The sequence below is a fragment of the Cornus florida genome, unplaced genomic scaffold (genome assembly GCF_030987335.1).
Source record: "Cornus florida cultivar Cherokee Brave unplaced genomic scaffold, ASM3098733v1 CherokeeBrave_3.0.0_Hap2_Chr11, whole genome shotgun sequence".
In the NCBI taxonomy this organism is placed as follows: Eukaryota; Viridiplantae; Streptophyta; class Magnoliopsida; order Cornales; family Cornaceae; genus Cornus; species Cornus florida.
Genome location: NW_026775581.1, coordinates 115,434,476 through 115,448,081, shown reverse-complemented (window position 1 = coordinate 115,448,081; position 13,606 = coordinate 115,434,476). Strand labels below are relative to the sequence as shown.

The window sequence follows — 13,606 nt, the reverse complement described above, 5'->3', positions numbered from 1 at the left end:
TTTGAACAATTTGAAATGATATGCCGATATGGGTTTTGAAATAAGTAATAGGTTTTGAACTATTGATTCTTGCAGACAGATAGATAAACTGAATATATGGGTTTTGAACTTCTGATTCTTGTAGATTTTGTAGTTTGCAGTTGCAGAGAGAGAGAGAGAGAAAGAGAGGAAGTTCAAAGTTGAAAACGAGAATAGAGATGGAGGCGTTTGGGGAGGCAGAAATGATTTGCCCAAAATTATTTTTTTATTTTTTTTCTAGTGGCCCATCATCCATGGGCTTATAAATTTTCTTGGGCCTCTATTATAGTATGGTAGCTGAGTTGACTAAGGCTTGATTGGGTGAGCTAATTTTGGGGTGGGCTAATACTATTAATTTTTTTTTTTTTTTTTTTTTTTTTTTGCCCGGGCCAAAATTAGTATAGTAAATTTTTTTTTTTTTTTTAGGTCGGCTCAAGCCCACTAGAACCGACCCCTACATCTGCTCGATGATAAGGATAATGGTGGGACCATGGATGATGAAGGGCATGCAAGGAATTGGAATTGGTTTGGTGAAATTTTGTATCTCTGAGGCATGCAAGGAATTGGAATTGCTTGGTCGATTCCAATTCTGAACCAATGTGCTATATAGTGCAAGAAAAGTCATTTGTAAGTGCTTTACTTTATCAACTTCTACTTGAAACTCACCCATCTATACAATATTTTTTTGCTTTTTTTGGATAAATTATTATTATTACTTTTTTCTTTTTTTTTTGGATAAATTATTATTATTATTTATCTATACAATATTTTTTTGGATAATACTATTAATTTTTTTTTTTTTTTTTTTGCCTGGGCCAAAATTAGTATAGTAAATTTTTCTCTTTTTGGGGTCGGCTCAAGCCCACCAGAACCCACCCCACATCCGCTCGATGATAAGGATAATGGTGGGACCATGGATGATGAAGGGCATGCAAGGAATTGGAATTGGTTTGGTGAAATTTTGTATCTCTGAGGCATGCAAGGAATTGGAATTGCTTGGTCGATTCTAATTCTGAACCAATGTGCTATACAGTGCAAGAAAAGTCATTTGTAAGTGCTTTACTTTATCAACTTCTACTTGAAACTCGCCCATCTATACAATATTTTTTTTGCTTTTTTTTTTGGATAAATTATTATTATTACTTTTTTCTTCCCTGAAAGTAAACTCACTCATTCAGTTTCCTCGACCTTTGGATTTAAAAAATAAAAAATTACTAACTCTTGATGGCATACCTAAAAAAATTTATGGTATTTCTTTTAGCCAAAAATCTAGAACTATAAAACTGAAGTTATTACGATAAAAAAATAAAATAATAAATAATAAAATTCCCATGCTAGATAAAATCTACCATAAAGATACATGTTATATAAAAAATTTAGAGAAAACTTCTTAACAAGAAAAACTTAATGCTATATTTAGTTACATGGGGACGTGATGGAATTTGTAACTTTATCTCGTCTAATCGCAAATTCAAAACATCGATTCGGTGCTACCAAATGCGACTTTATTATTGGAAGTTCATATTGTTAGACACATGTATTTATAACACGTGTGTGGCCTACATTGCCATACTACATTCATATTCCAATCCACTATGTCTGACACAACGTTACACGTTTTGGGAAGTTACAGCAATGTGGTTGTGGAAAGTTGAAGGTGGTTACCATTTTGATTAGAATAAAACAATGGGTTTGAAATGATGGATCACACTCTCTCTTATCCTTATAGAGGTCCCATACCTAACAAGTATAGTCTGTATCGTCTTCATCAAGTATACGCATAAAGACTTGAATATGCGTGAACATCTTGGGATTTCTCACTTTGTTTTGTAGGCATTAACAAATCTGATTTCATGATAGAGGTAATGCTATCTTCTTTTAGGCTTGATAGTTTCTTACATTTTGTATCAGAGCCATACCTTTTGGTTATATTATCCTTTGGTTTATATGTATGTAATATTTGTTTAGCGATTGTCTTATCATTTTTTTTTTCTAGCCTATAATATTTGTTTAGCGGTTATGTGGTTGTTCTCTTTCTGGCCTGTAATATTTTCTTGGTAGTTCTGTTTGTTCAATATTATTTTTTGTGGGTGTGTTTCTGTCTGTAATACTTTTCCGTTACTGTTTTATTGTTTTAGTTACTTTGACCGGTAAAGTGTTTTTTGTTACAGAATGAAGTGATAAGGGAATATTACACATTGCGATGAATAAAGTGTTCAGACCGAAGCGGTTTAACGACTACTTTAAATATAGGAGAATCTTATCGTGAATTCATACAGTGGGTACAACATTGGCTATAAAAGTGATTCAGACACAAGCGTTTTCACGACTGCTTTAAAAAATTGTGAATCTCATCATAAGACCATAAAAATGGTTTTATAATGAATGGTTAAATGTCTATACATGCATGGAATGTTATAGAAATTTTAGTTATACAGTATACTCTGGAGTTATATAGTTTTGGAAATATCTATAAAAATGAATAATACTCTATAGTTGTACAGTTACTGCATATTAAAGTCTATTTTAAGTATACTCTCATACATACAGTTTATTAAAGTATGAGTACGAATATTATTTTAATGCCTTTTTTTAACCAGAGAGTAGCTACAACATCTTTGGTTGTTTAGTGTGATATAAAATAAAGTTTTACTATATGATATTTATATCACATAAAAATTATTCATTAAAAGGTTATAGTTCATTCATAAAAAATATTTTATTCTGCCACATAGGAAAATAATCATTGTTTATGAATGAACATGGATAAAAAATGAATTTGGAATTAAACTGGCAATGAATACAAATGCCCACAAGACTATATCATTATCGGTTTAATGTCAATAAAGAATGTTTTATCCCATTATGGCTATATTTTCAAAACTTTATTGTATTAAAACATCTTCCCATAAGAAGGTTATATTGACACATTGTTTTGATATGAAATTTTTTAACCTGGGTTAGGAATTTCAATAAAGTTTATTGTATAGTAAAGTAATGTTTGGCATGTTTTCTTTTTGCAGTAATTTCATCTGGTTCTGTCAATATTGGTTCATCTCATATCCTATTTTTAACTGGTGATAATTATTCGGATTGGAAGGAGAAAATCCTTCTAACATTGGGGTGCATGGATATTGATTTGGCACTTTGTGTGGATGAACCACTCATCCCCACAGAATCAAGTACGCCAAGTAAAAAGGCTTCTTATGAGAGGTGGGAGCGATCAAATCGCTTAAGTATGTGTCTCATTAAAAGTCATGTTGGGAAAAACATAAAGAATTTTATTCATGAATGTACTAAGACAAAAAAATACATGGCAGCAATTGAACAACAGTTTGTAAGTTCCGACCAAGCATTAGTTAGCACCCTAATGACCAAATTATCATTAATGAAGCATATGGGTGATAAAGGGGTCCGTGAACATATTATAGAAATGAGAGATATAGCTGTCCAAATGAACTCATTGGAGTTCACCTTTTTGTATCTCATATATGTCCAATTCAATCACACAAATACATAACATGGAGATTATATATATGTGTTTTAACAAGAAGCCCACTAAGCATCTTTAGATCTGTCACAACCCTGAATTTTTCACTAAAATCCTCAATTTATACAAATCTAGATACATCAAAATACACACAGGATCATAAAAAAATACTCTCTTTTATACAAAGTCAATTTCCTCAAATACAAAAAATATCTCCAAAATAAATAAAATAAATCCTGCAACGCCGACTCTTCATCCTAAGCTCGTATCTAGCAATCCCCGTTCATCTTCAGTACCTGAAACCGGAGGGTGGTGAGACAAAAGTCCCAGTAGGAAAAACCATAACAAGAATTTCATGGAGGTTTAACAAAACAGCTTCACAATATATACATAGTCATGTGAGTATATAAGAAAAATACATATGCATTTAATTAAAATATTTAATCAAAACATTTAATTAAAACAATTGAAACAAAACCACTCCAAGCCATTCAAGGTATAGAAAACCCTACACTGAAAAAAAAATTTCCTCACTAAATCATCAAAGCCTCAAGCTCCGGCCTCCTCTGCAACTCTCGGCTCTCTCTGTTTTCTCCTCAATCTTTCTGCTCACTCTTTAATTTTCTAATTTCTCTCTTCTCTGTCTCGGCTCACTGTTCTCAAACTCTTTCTGTCTTTCTTTCTCATTTTCTCAAACTCTCTTTCGGCTTTGTCTTTATTTCTCTGTTTGCTTACTTAGCAGTACACACAAAACGCTCAATTTATAAGCCAAATAAACCGACACAATGTACAAATACCATTTCAAAAATTCAACTGGGTCCCGCCACCCACTCCCTTTTCTTATCATTTCGGTAGCTCCACATGCACCATCAGAAACAAAACCAATTTCAACCAAATACAGCCTCACTTTGAAACGTCAGACAACCCATGTGAAAAGCCAACCAGAAAATCACCTAATGGGACCCACGAAATCCTTATCTCTAACTTAGCTTAATCATTACATTCTTTTCATTTATGTACATCACCCAACAGCCCAGTACCAGCCCACGTACAAAGCCAAGCAACATGCAATTTTGACCATAAAAAAAATCCTAAAATAATATTTCCTTTCTCATTTTTCCTTTCGGCCAAGTGTTCCCCTCTTCCATCAGATGCCAAAATACTATATATATATAAAATATGCAACAACCAAATAAACCCATCTTTAGTGCAAATGATACACAACAACCCACGTGAAATTTTCCAAATAAAAGAAACAATCTTTCACTCAAAATAAATCTGATACAATGCAAAATAATTGACAGAACAAAAATAAATAATCCCTCTCAATTTAATAAAAAGAAAATAGAACTCTAAAAATTCGGATTGTCACAAGATCATATTTCCAACTCTCACAATTTTATCATATTGTCCACAAGTCCTACATCGAGTATAAAATGTATACAATCACAAGTAACTCACTAAACCCCGTAAACGCACGGTCTAATATTTATAAATTAAATTAATACATCAATAAAAAAAATTAGGTATGGAATCAATAACTTCTTTCTAGAATCATTATCATAAGGCATTTTAAATCTATATATACAATTCTAAATATATACACACACATACACATATGCATGTAAAACCCGAAACTAACTCATAAAACACAAAAAAGACGTAACTTTACGTACGCAACATATCCCTACCTCAATGAGATAAAAATTTCAAAAACAAAAATTCTCCAATCAAGCTGCCACTCCGAGTGCACGACAAGGAAAGTGAAAGGAACAACAAAGCCTCTTACAGCCGCCTCCGAATCCAAACCCGAACTTGGTCCCAAAAATCTGAAATTCCCATAATCAAAAACATAAAGGAAGGTTTTGCTCTCCGTGGTGTCTCCATCATAAAACCCTTCTACGAAAACTCGTGAACCCCAAGAGAAACGGATCAAATTGGCTCTTTTGTATAAGAACACAAAAGAAATAAAAAAGAAAAGGAGAAAGAAAAGAAAAACCGGGGGGGGGGGGGGGCGGGGGGATTCTCTCGGCAGATCCCTCTCTCTTATCCAATATACATACATACATCCCATGGAACCCACAAAAGCAAAAATTGTAAAAAGATCCAAGAAATAGAAAAATATTAGGAAAATAATAACACGATCGGCTCAAAATAAAATATGATGTCTAAAAAATACCAAATTAAATATATAGGTCCAATATATCCCAAAAACAATAAATGCAAAGTGTCAAAAAAAAAAAAATCGAACACTTGACTGGTTCGGCCCCACTTAACCCCGAAAAGTCAAAGTTGTCCGAACGCGCTCAAATGGACAAAAACCGAACACATGAAAGTACAGGTATCCAAAATGACTCCCAATGAAAGAAACTATATCAAAAAACGAATCCCGTACCCCAAAATCCGTCTAGGGCCCATATGGCGACTTCCCGAGTCAAAAACACTAAAACGGAGGAAAAGGCCCGAAAAGCATTTCTAAGAACCCATGGCTCAAAGAACGTTAAAAAAGACATCCGTACAAGTATCCTAACCACAATAGGACAAATGGTAAAAACTTTCCTTAATTGCACAAAAGGCCCTCCATGAAAAATATCTTAAATGATAATCGTACTATTGCCCCAAAATAAAATATCTTCCAAAAGATAATTCCACAAAAACCTCAAAATAAAGATATCTCTAAAAGATATTTACACTAATGCCCCAAAAGAAAATATCTTCAAAAGATATTTACAGAAAGACCCCGAAAATGAAATTGTTCCCAAAATATAACCGAACAAATACCCCCACAAAACATAAATCAAAAGGCACACAAGTGCTATGCGAACCCGCAATGCTATGAGGGTAAAATGAACAAGAATAAATTAATGAAGTGTCGAGAACCATTCCCAAACATTTAACATAGTCTTGGGAATATAATAATAATTTTAAAAAAATATCGCTAAAAAAAGAAAAGATGACACGATCATCACAACTACTATAATATATTACATACCTAATAAAGCATTGACTCCGTTGAAGACAGTAGAGGCAATTCCAACAAATCCTTATACAGCTTGTGCTTGGGCTTCATTAATTGCCTCCATGATTAAAAGATTAGCATGAAAAAAGGAAGGGGTGGAGGATATTTTTGCTATTCCCAGCGTTGATGAACACTTTTCTTGTTCATTTTGTTGGGATTTATATGCCCTGATATAACAAATTCCTGTTTGGATTAAAGTGACATATATTCCTGACGTATCTGAAATATTTATACTTTATACAATTGGTGAATTCAATGTATTATATTTCGATTCATTATGGAATTGATAGTGTCCACTTGATTACAAGAGATACTTATATATGTATGTGATGACGATCAATACATGAATTTAAATAGTAATCATAAATAGTTTATAGTCGGTAATTATGGATGAACTCATTATTAACTAAGACTTGAACTGGATCCGACTTAGGTTGAGATATATTACGAGAGCCGTCGTATACAATTACTCCCTAATCACCGTCATGGCATTTGACTCTTAATCATGAGAGAAATATAGACTCTTTTATTAATTAGTAATTACTTTGATTTGTTCGGTGGAATCTTCGGAATCTTTAGACCAGCACTTTGGGAAATTATGTAATTAATAGTTAGAGGGTTATATTTTCAACATTTGCATCATTGTTACTTGTATTTATTTTGTATTGATTATGGTTGATCACAAAGTAAATTCGAAAGCCTTCGTGTGTTTTTAGACAAAATAATTTATTATATATTTATTTATTTAAATTATTATTTTTGTCAAACAAATGTTTTATTGTGATCGAGTCAGAAATAATCGAAGGTACCAAAATAAATATATTGATTAAGTAGTCGGATTAATGGCTTTATTTATCCGATAACTAATTATGCATAGAGGGGTCAAAGTGAAACATTGACTTAGAGGTTATTTATTATTTAATTAGAGTTCAATTAATTTCTTTTAGTGGAGTAGAAATTAATTAATTAATTAATTTAATTGGGTCTATGGACCGGACCGACTATTCATTCATTGTAGCCAAGAAAATAATAAACCCAATAGGATTATCACTCATAGCCCTACTTGATATTGAAATTCTATTAGATTTGAGATATGTGAATTAGAAATGGAGAAGGATTTATTGTTTCCTTTTTTTATTTTTATGTTACCTATATATACATGGGTTCATGTATATTTTAGGGCAAACTTTTGGAAGAAAAAAAAAAAAGGAATATATTTTTTTCTCTCTTTAGATTTTAAAGTTTGATTTCTCATCTAATAGAGGCTCCCACAAGCCTAGTTTTCTAAGGTCATTCATGGAGGCTTATGGGTGATTCCTAAAGACAAGACCATTACCAAGAAGATAGAGATCCAAGGAGAAGACATGTAGAAAAAGGATCTACAATAAGTTATAACATTCACTTTAGAGGAGAAAATCTAAGGTTTACTCAAATCTTTGATGTAAGTATTTAATCTTTTAATTGAATGATACATCATATTTTATTTTTGTATAAAATTTGTCTCTATGTGATGAATCAAGATCTATGTATGAAAATCCCTCAGAAAGTTTTTAAAACTTGCACGTTTCCAAGCAATGATATCAGAGCATGGTTTGATTCATTACTAGAGATCATGTTTTTATCAAAATCATCATTCATTGATCCAAATCGTGTGTGTGTATATATATATATATATATATATATATATATATATATATATATATATATTTATTGATGTATGTTAATATATGATTTAATATGTTGATATATATTGATACATAATGATGATGATGTATGTATAACTCTGAATGGATGATGATGTATTTTTGGGTCATGGATGAAGCTTATAGGTCTAATGTAATATTATCTTTGGATTAATGTAATTAAGGCTTTGATTTAACTATTTGAAAGTTCAATTATGTAATTTAATTTTTTTCATTATATTTCAAATTGTAAAATTTATTTAAAGCCATGTAATCTTCATCAATGATACTATGAAGTTTCAAGAAGGTCCAAGGGGAGAGAAGATAGTTTCCAAGCCGATGGAGGACCCTCGTGCAATTATTAGAGCAATTAAATGTTAAAAGCTAAATTCATTGGCCATTTTATTTGCTTTATCTGTCATTTATTTATTTATATGATGTATGAAATGCATAGAATATATAATTGTTAATTATTATTATTCATGGATTGGATCCATGATATTTATTTAAATGACTTGATTTATATTAATTAAATTATGAAAATTAATTGGATTTGATTACTAACTAATTGGAGGGCACTTATTGGGAAATGAAAAATTATTTTTGTAAATTATTTTAAAAGAGTGCCTTAAATTAAATATTAGTGAATCATTTAAAGTCCAAATATTTTTTAAATTTAATTGGATTAAGATTAAGGCGTTTTGCATGCATTATACCATGTAAATGAATAAATTGAAAACCCTAATTATGAATGATTAAAAATTGAGTGGGAACAGGAATTTTTATACATTATCCCATGGCCCTCGTTATTAAAATCATTGTAATTAGATCTTCAAAAATAAGGCTCCAGAGTCTTAATATTACAAAAATGGTTATCTCATGAAAATAAAAATATTAAATGTTCATTATAATTAGATCTTTAAAAATAAGGCTCTACGCATGATTTAAAAAGTCTAGATTATAATGACAAGATATTTAGTATTTTATTTTTCATTGGAGCATTAATAACGTTATACACTCAATCTAAAATCAATAGTGTTAGCTCCCTAACGGAGTGGTCTACACTAGGTGATTTTAAAAAAGCTAAATATAATCGGAAATCATTTTATATAGATAGACAAGGCATTGTCTTAAGAGATATGAAAATGATGGGATTTGCCCGCCAATAGCAATAATAAACTTCGCCAACCGAATAAGTTATTGGCGTATTGGTTATCCGATTTTTCATGTAAAAGTTAAGGGACCCACATATTATTTTAATGGAAGTGCTCGCCTAATAGCAAATGAATCTCAAAAATAATAATAATGAACTCCTCCATCAGGATAAGTTATTGACGTATTGATTGTGTGATTTATTATGCTACAAAGTTGAGGGACCCGCATTAATTAAAAGGTTCACCAATAATGATAATGAATTCTTATTCTATTGAGCTTTATTATATTATGTGGTTAACAAACTCATTTTAATTTTAAATATGCATGATAGTATAAATAATTCACGTTGCATATTGTATTAATGCATTTATATTCAGATGAATTATGTCGAATCCATTTTATCTGCTTGCTAACATATTTAATGTATTTGGACCTCATTTATATTGACTGGAATAGGAACTTAGATATTTTATTCACAACATAGTGGTACAAATGTATTTACTACTCCTAAACCTAATCCTTTTACTTTAAGATACCCAAAAGAACATTAATGTTTTTAATAAATAAAATAAGGCAAATGATATAACTTGGTGCAATATTTTAGAGTTTATCTCGAATACGCTCAAAAGCTAAAATAAGGCTAACATTTGCATTATTTTATTTTCTTCAACCATCATGTTAAAACGCAATGAGATGTTTTAGTGAGATTAGATAGAGTATATGCCTAAGTATTATGTCAGATTTAAATACCATCAAGATAGCCTAAGAATCTCCAGTAAAAGATCGAATTTTAGAAAATGATTGTTTGTTATTTTTTTAAAAATTAAACTAGAGGTTAATAGGGCTGACTTGGGTGGTAAGTTTCAAGTTTACATGATTATTGCCTTGTTATCAAACTCATTTGACTCTTTTAAAGTGAACTAAATAAGGAATCAGTTTAAGTTCACACTCGCTGATATTCTTATAGAATTGATAACATATGAAGGGATAATCAAGAGTATGGGCGTTCCTATCAATCTAACCTAGTCTATACCATCTTCTTCTAGCCCCAAGTGGAAAGGTAAAGGAAATGAGAAGGATGATAATAGCACTAGGCTAGCACAAAACATGGGTATCCAAAAGGTTAAAGAAAATAAGGCAGTATATGTTGAGGGCGAAGGAAACTGTTTCTTTTACCGCTAACTAAAACACTAAAGGACGAATTGTCTAAGTAATGACGTGGCATAGGAAAATATATATTTATTCATTGAGCCATGTTATGTGGTTGTATCTATTAATTCTTGATGGATAGATTCTGGAGCCACTAAACATGTTTGCAATTCGTTACAAGGATTTCAAGAATCTAGAAGCTTCGATGATATGGATATATATTTGTTTTTTAACCCGATGCCAAGGTTGTAGCTAAGTCAGTGGGAGTATTACATCTGAAATTAGAGAGTATGAGGATATTAGTATTAGAGAACTATCTTTATGCACAGATGTTAGGCGCAATCTCATTCTTGTTTCACTTTTGGTTTATAAAAACTGTGTTGTTATTTTGTAAAACTGGTTTTATAAAATTGAATAGAGGTGTGATTGCTTCTGGTGCATTGAAAGATGGTTAATATACTATAACCACAGACTCTTAATATTTGTAAGATGTAGAAACTAATGTTGCATCTTCTAGATTGAATGTTAAGAGAAAATTTGTTATTCCGGACTCATTATATTTTTAATGTCTATTTATGAGTTGTAATCAGTCAAAATGAGATTCAAAGATTGGTCAAAAAAAGTTTATAACCTAGTGAAACAGGGGAGCCTAAACCAAAGTTGTGAATCCTGTTTTGAAGGATAGATAACCCTAAGGGCTTAATCAGCTAAATAAAATAGACATAAAGAACAATTGCAGTCGGTACACACAGACACGTATAGTCTTTTGAACATCCAAGCAAAATTACTCACATTTTGGATAAATTTATCTGATGCGACACAAGTCTTAAATTTTAGGTATATTCCGAAAGTGTCAAGACTGATGTGGAGCACAGATTAGGTAAACTTATCAAAACACTTCGATCTGATCGTGGATATGAGTATTTCTTGGGATTGTGCAAAGAATATATGGTTAATGAGGGTGTTGTGTACCAGTTTTTCCGCAATTGACGCTCAATGAATTGAGGTGTCAAATAGGAATAACAAAATTCTGCTTAACATGGCTAGATCTATGATCAATTATGCTACATTATCTCTTTCATTTAAGAGTTTAGCGTTAATGATATTTTCGATGAGCATTATGAACTGCATTCCATCTTAGTCTGTCTCAAGGATACTGTTTGAGCTGTGTTTTTGACTAAATCTTAGTTTGAATCACATGCACATATGGGGTAGTCTTGCACATGTGCGCTTGATATAGACAAATAAGTTGGAAGCAGATCATAGGTATGCTTGATTTGATGGCTACTCTAAAAGCACTATGATGGATTATTTTATGATCTCAATGATAAAAGTTGATTGTTTACACTAACTGTTTATATATAGGAGGATCATATTATGAATCACATACCTAGTAGCATAATGTTAGAGAATATGGTATAAGTACTAGATATACCACATGTTAACACACTTATTATAGAGATTAAGAATAATATATGAATTCCCTATTGATGTTTCAGCATCATCTAGTACACAGATTTCTACATCGGTACATTATTGTAATAAGAGGATTATCATCCAATCTGACAGAATCATGTTTTTAGGTGAGACCTTTACGGACATACCTGTTAAACATGAGTTGGACCCAATAAGCTACATGGAAGCGTGAACCGATATGGATATAGATCATTTTGGCAAGTTACTATGAAATAAGAGTTGGAATCTATGTATTCTAATAAGATCTGGGATCTTGAAGAATTTTCTAATAGGGTGATACCTATGGAAGGCAAGTTAATCTACAAAAGGATATCAGAAGATTTCTTAGTAAATGAACCATGTGTGTTTAGGGTAATGTCATTATTTTTCTAATTATATATATATATATATATATATATATATATATATATATATATATATATTAATGACATCCTACTCATTTATAATGAAGTGGAAGCTTCGTCATCATTAAAGAGGTAGTTGTTCAATTATTTTGAAATGAAGGATCTTCAAGATATAAGCTATATTCCTATTATCAAACTTTTGCAAGATCAGGTTAAAAGGAAAATAGGCTTATCTTAATAATCCTACATTGATAAAGTTTTGACCAGGTTTGATATGCAAAAACTTAAAGAATAAGTTCTTGCGTTATTGACATGGATTGCTCTCTCTAGTAAGTAGTTTTCCAAGACAGGCAGAGGAGATTGAGCAAATGAGACTGGAACTATATGCTTCAACATATGGGAGTCTCATATATGCCATGGTCTATACCAAACAGGACATCTACTACATGGTAGGGATTGTCAGTAGATATCAGTCCATACTCGAACTTGATAATGGGTCTATTGTGAAAAATATCATTAAGTACCTTAAGAGAACCAATGATCTCATACTCATTTATGGATGTGATGATGTGGTTCCAGTCAGGTATGATAGTTCTGATTTTAAATTAGTTATATAAGGTCCATGACTCAATGTATGTTCACTCAATGGAAGGGAAATCAGTTAGTAGATTGTTAAATAGATTTCAACTGCTGACTCAAACCTGAAGGTAGAGTACATTGCAGCTTTAAAGGCAGCAAATAAAGCCTTTTGATTTGATCTCACTGATTTAAAGGTTGTGGAGCTTACTAGCCTGCCTATCGAGCTATATATCGACAATAGTGTAGAAACATGTTATTGTCCAGCAAGAAAATGTACTCATGGCTATAACATTGCATTGGAATACAACTTTGTTGATCCATTAACAAAGGTGTTATGATCAATTGTTTTGATCGTCACCTGGATAACATTAGAGTTAGATGCAATTCGAATTGGTTATGAGGGAAAATGGGAGCTGTTGGGATTTATATGCCCTAACATAGCAAATTCCTATTTGGATTAAAGTGACATATGTTCCTGACGTATCTGAAATATTTATACTTTATACAATTGGTAAATTCAATGTATTATGTTTCGATTCATTATGGAATTGATAGTGTCCACTTGATTATAAGAGATATTTATATACGTATGTGATTGCGATCAATACATGAATCTGAATAGTAATCATAAATAGTTCATAGTCGGTAATTATGGATGGACTCATTATTAACTAAGACTTGAACTAGATCCGCG

At 31.5% G+C, this 13,606-nt stretch overlaps 1 long non-coding RNA gene across 1 annotated transcript; it reads right to left on the bottom strand.

Moving 5' to 3' along the window:
* Positions 1-3,593: 3,593 nt before the first annotated feature.
* LOC132285160 (uncharacterized) lies at positions 3,594-4,244 on the bottom strand. Its single transcript, XR_009472451.1, has 2 exons — positions 4,021-4,244; positions 3,594-3,804 (listed from the first exon to the last, which is right to left on the bottom strand). It is a non-coding gene; the product is annotated as an uncharacterized LOC132285160 (long non-coding RNA).
* Between the last annotated feature and the right edge of the window lie 9,362 nt (positions 4,245-13,606).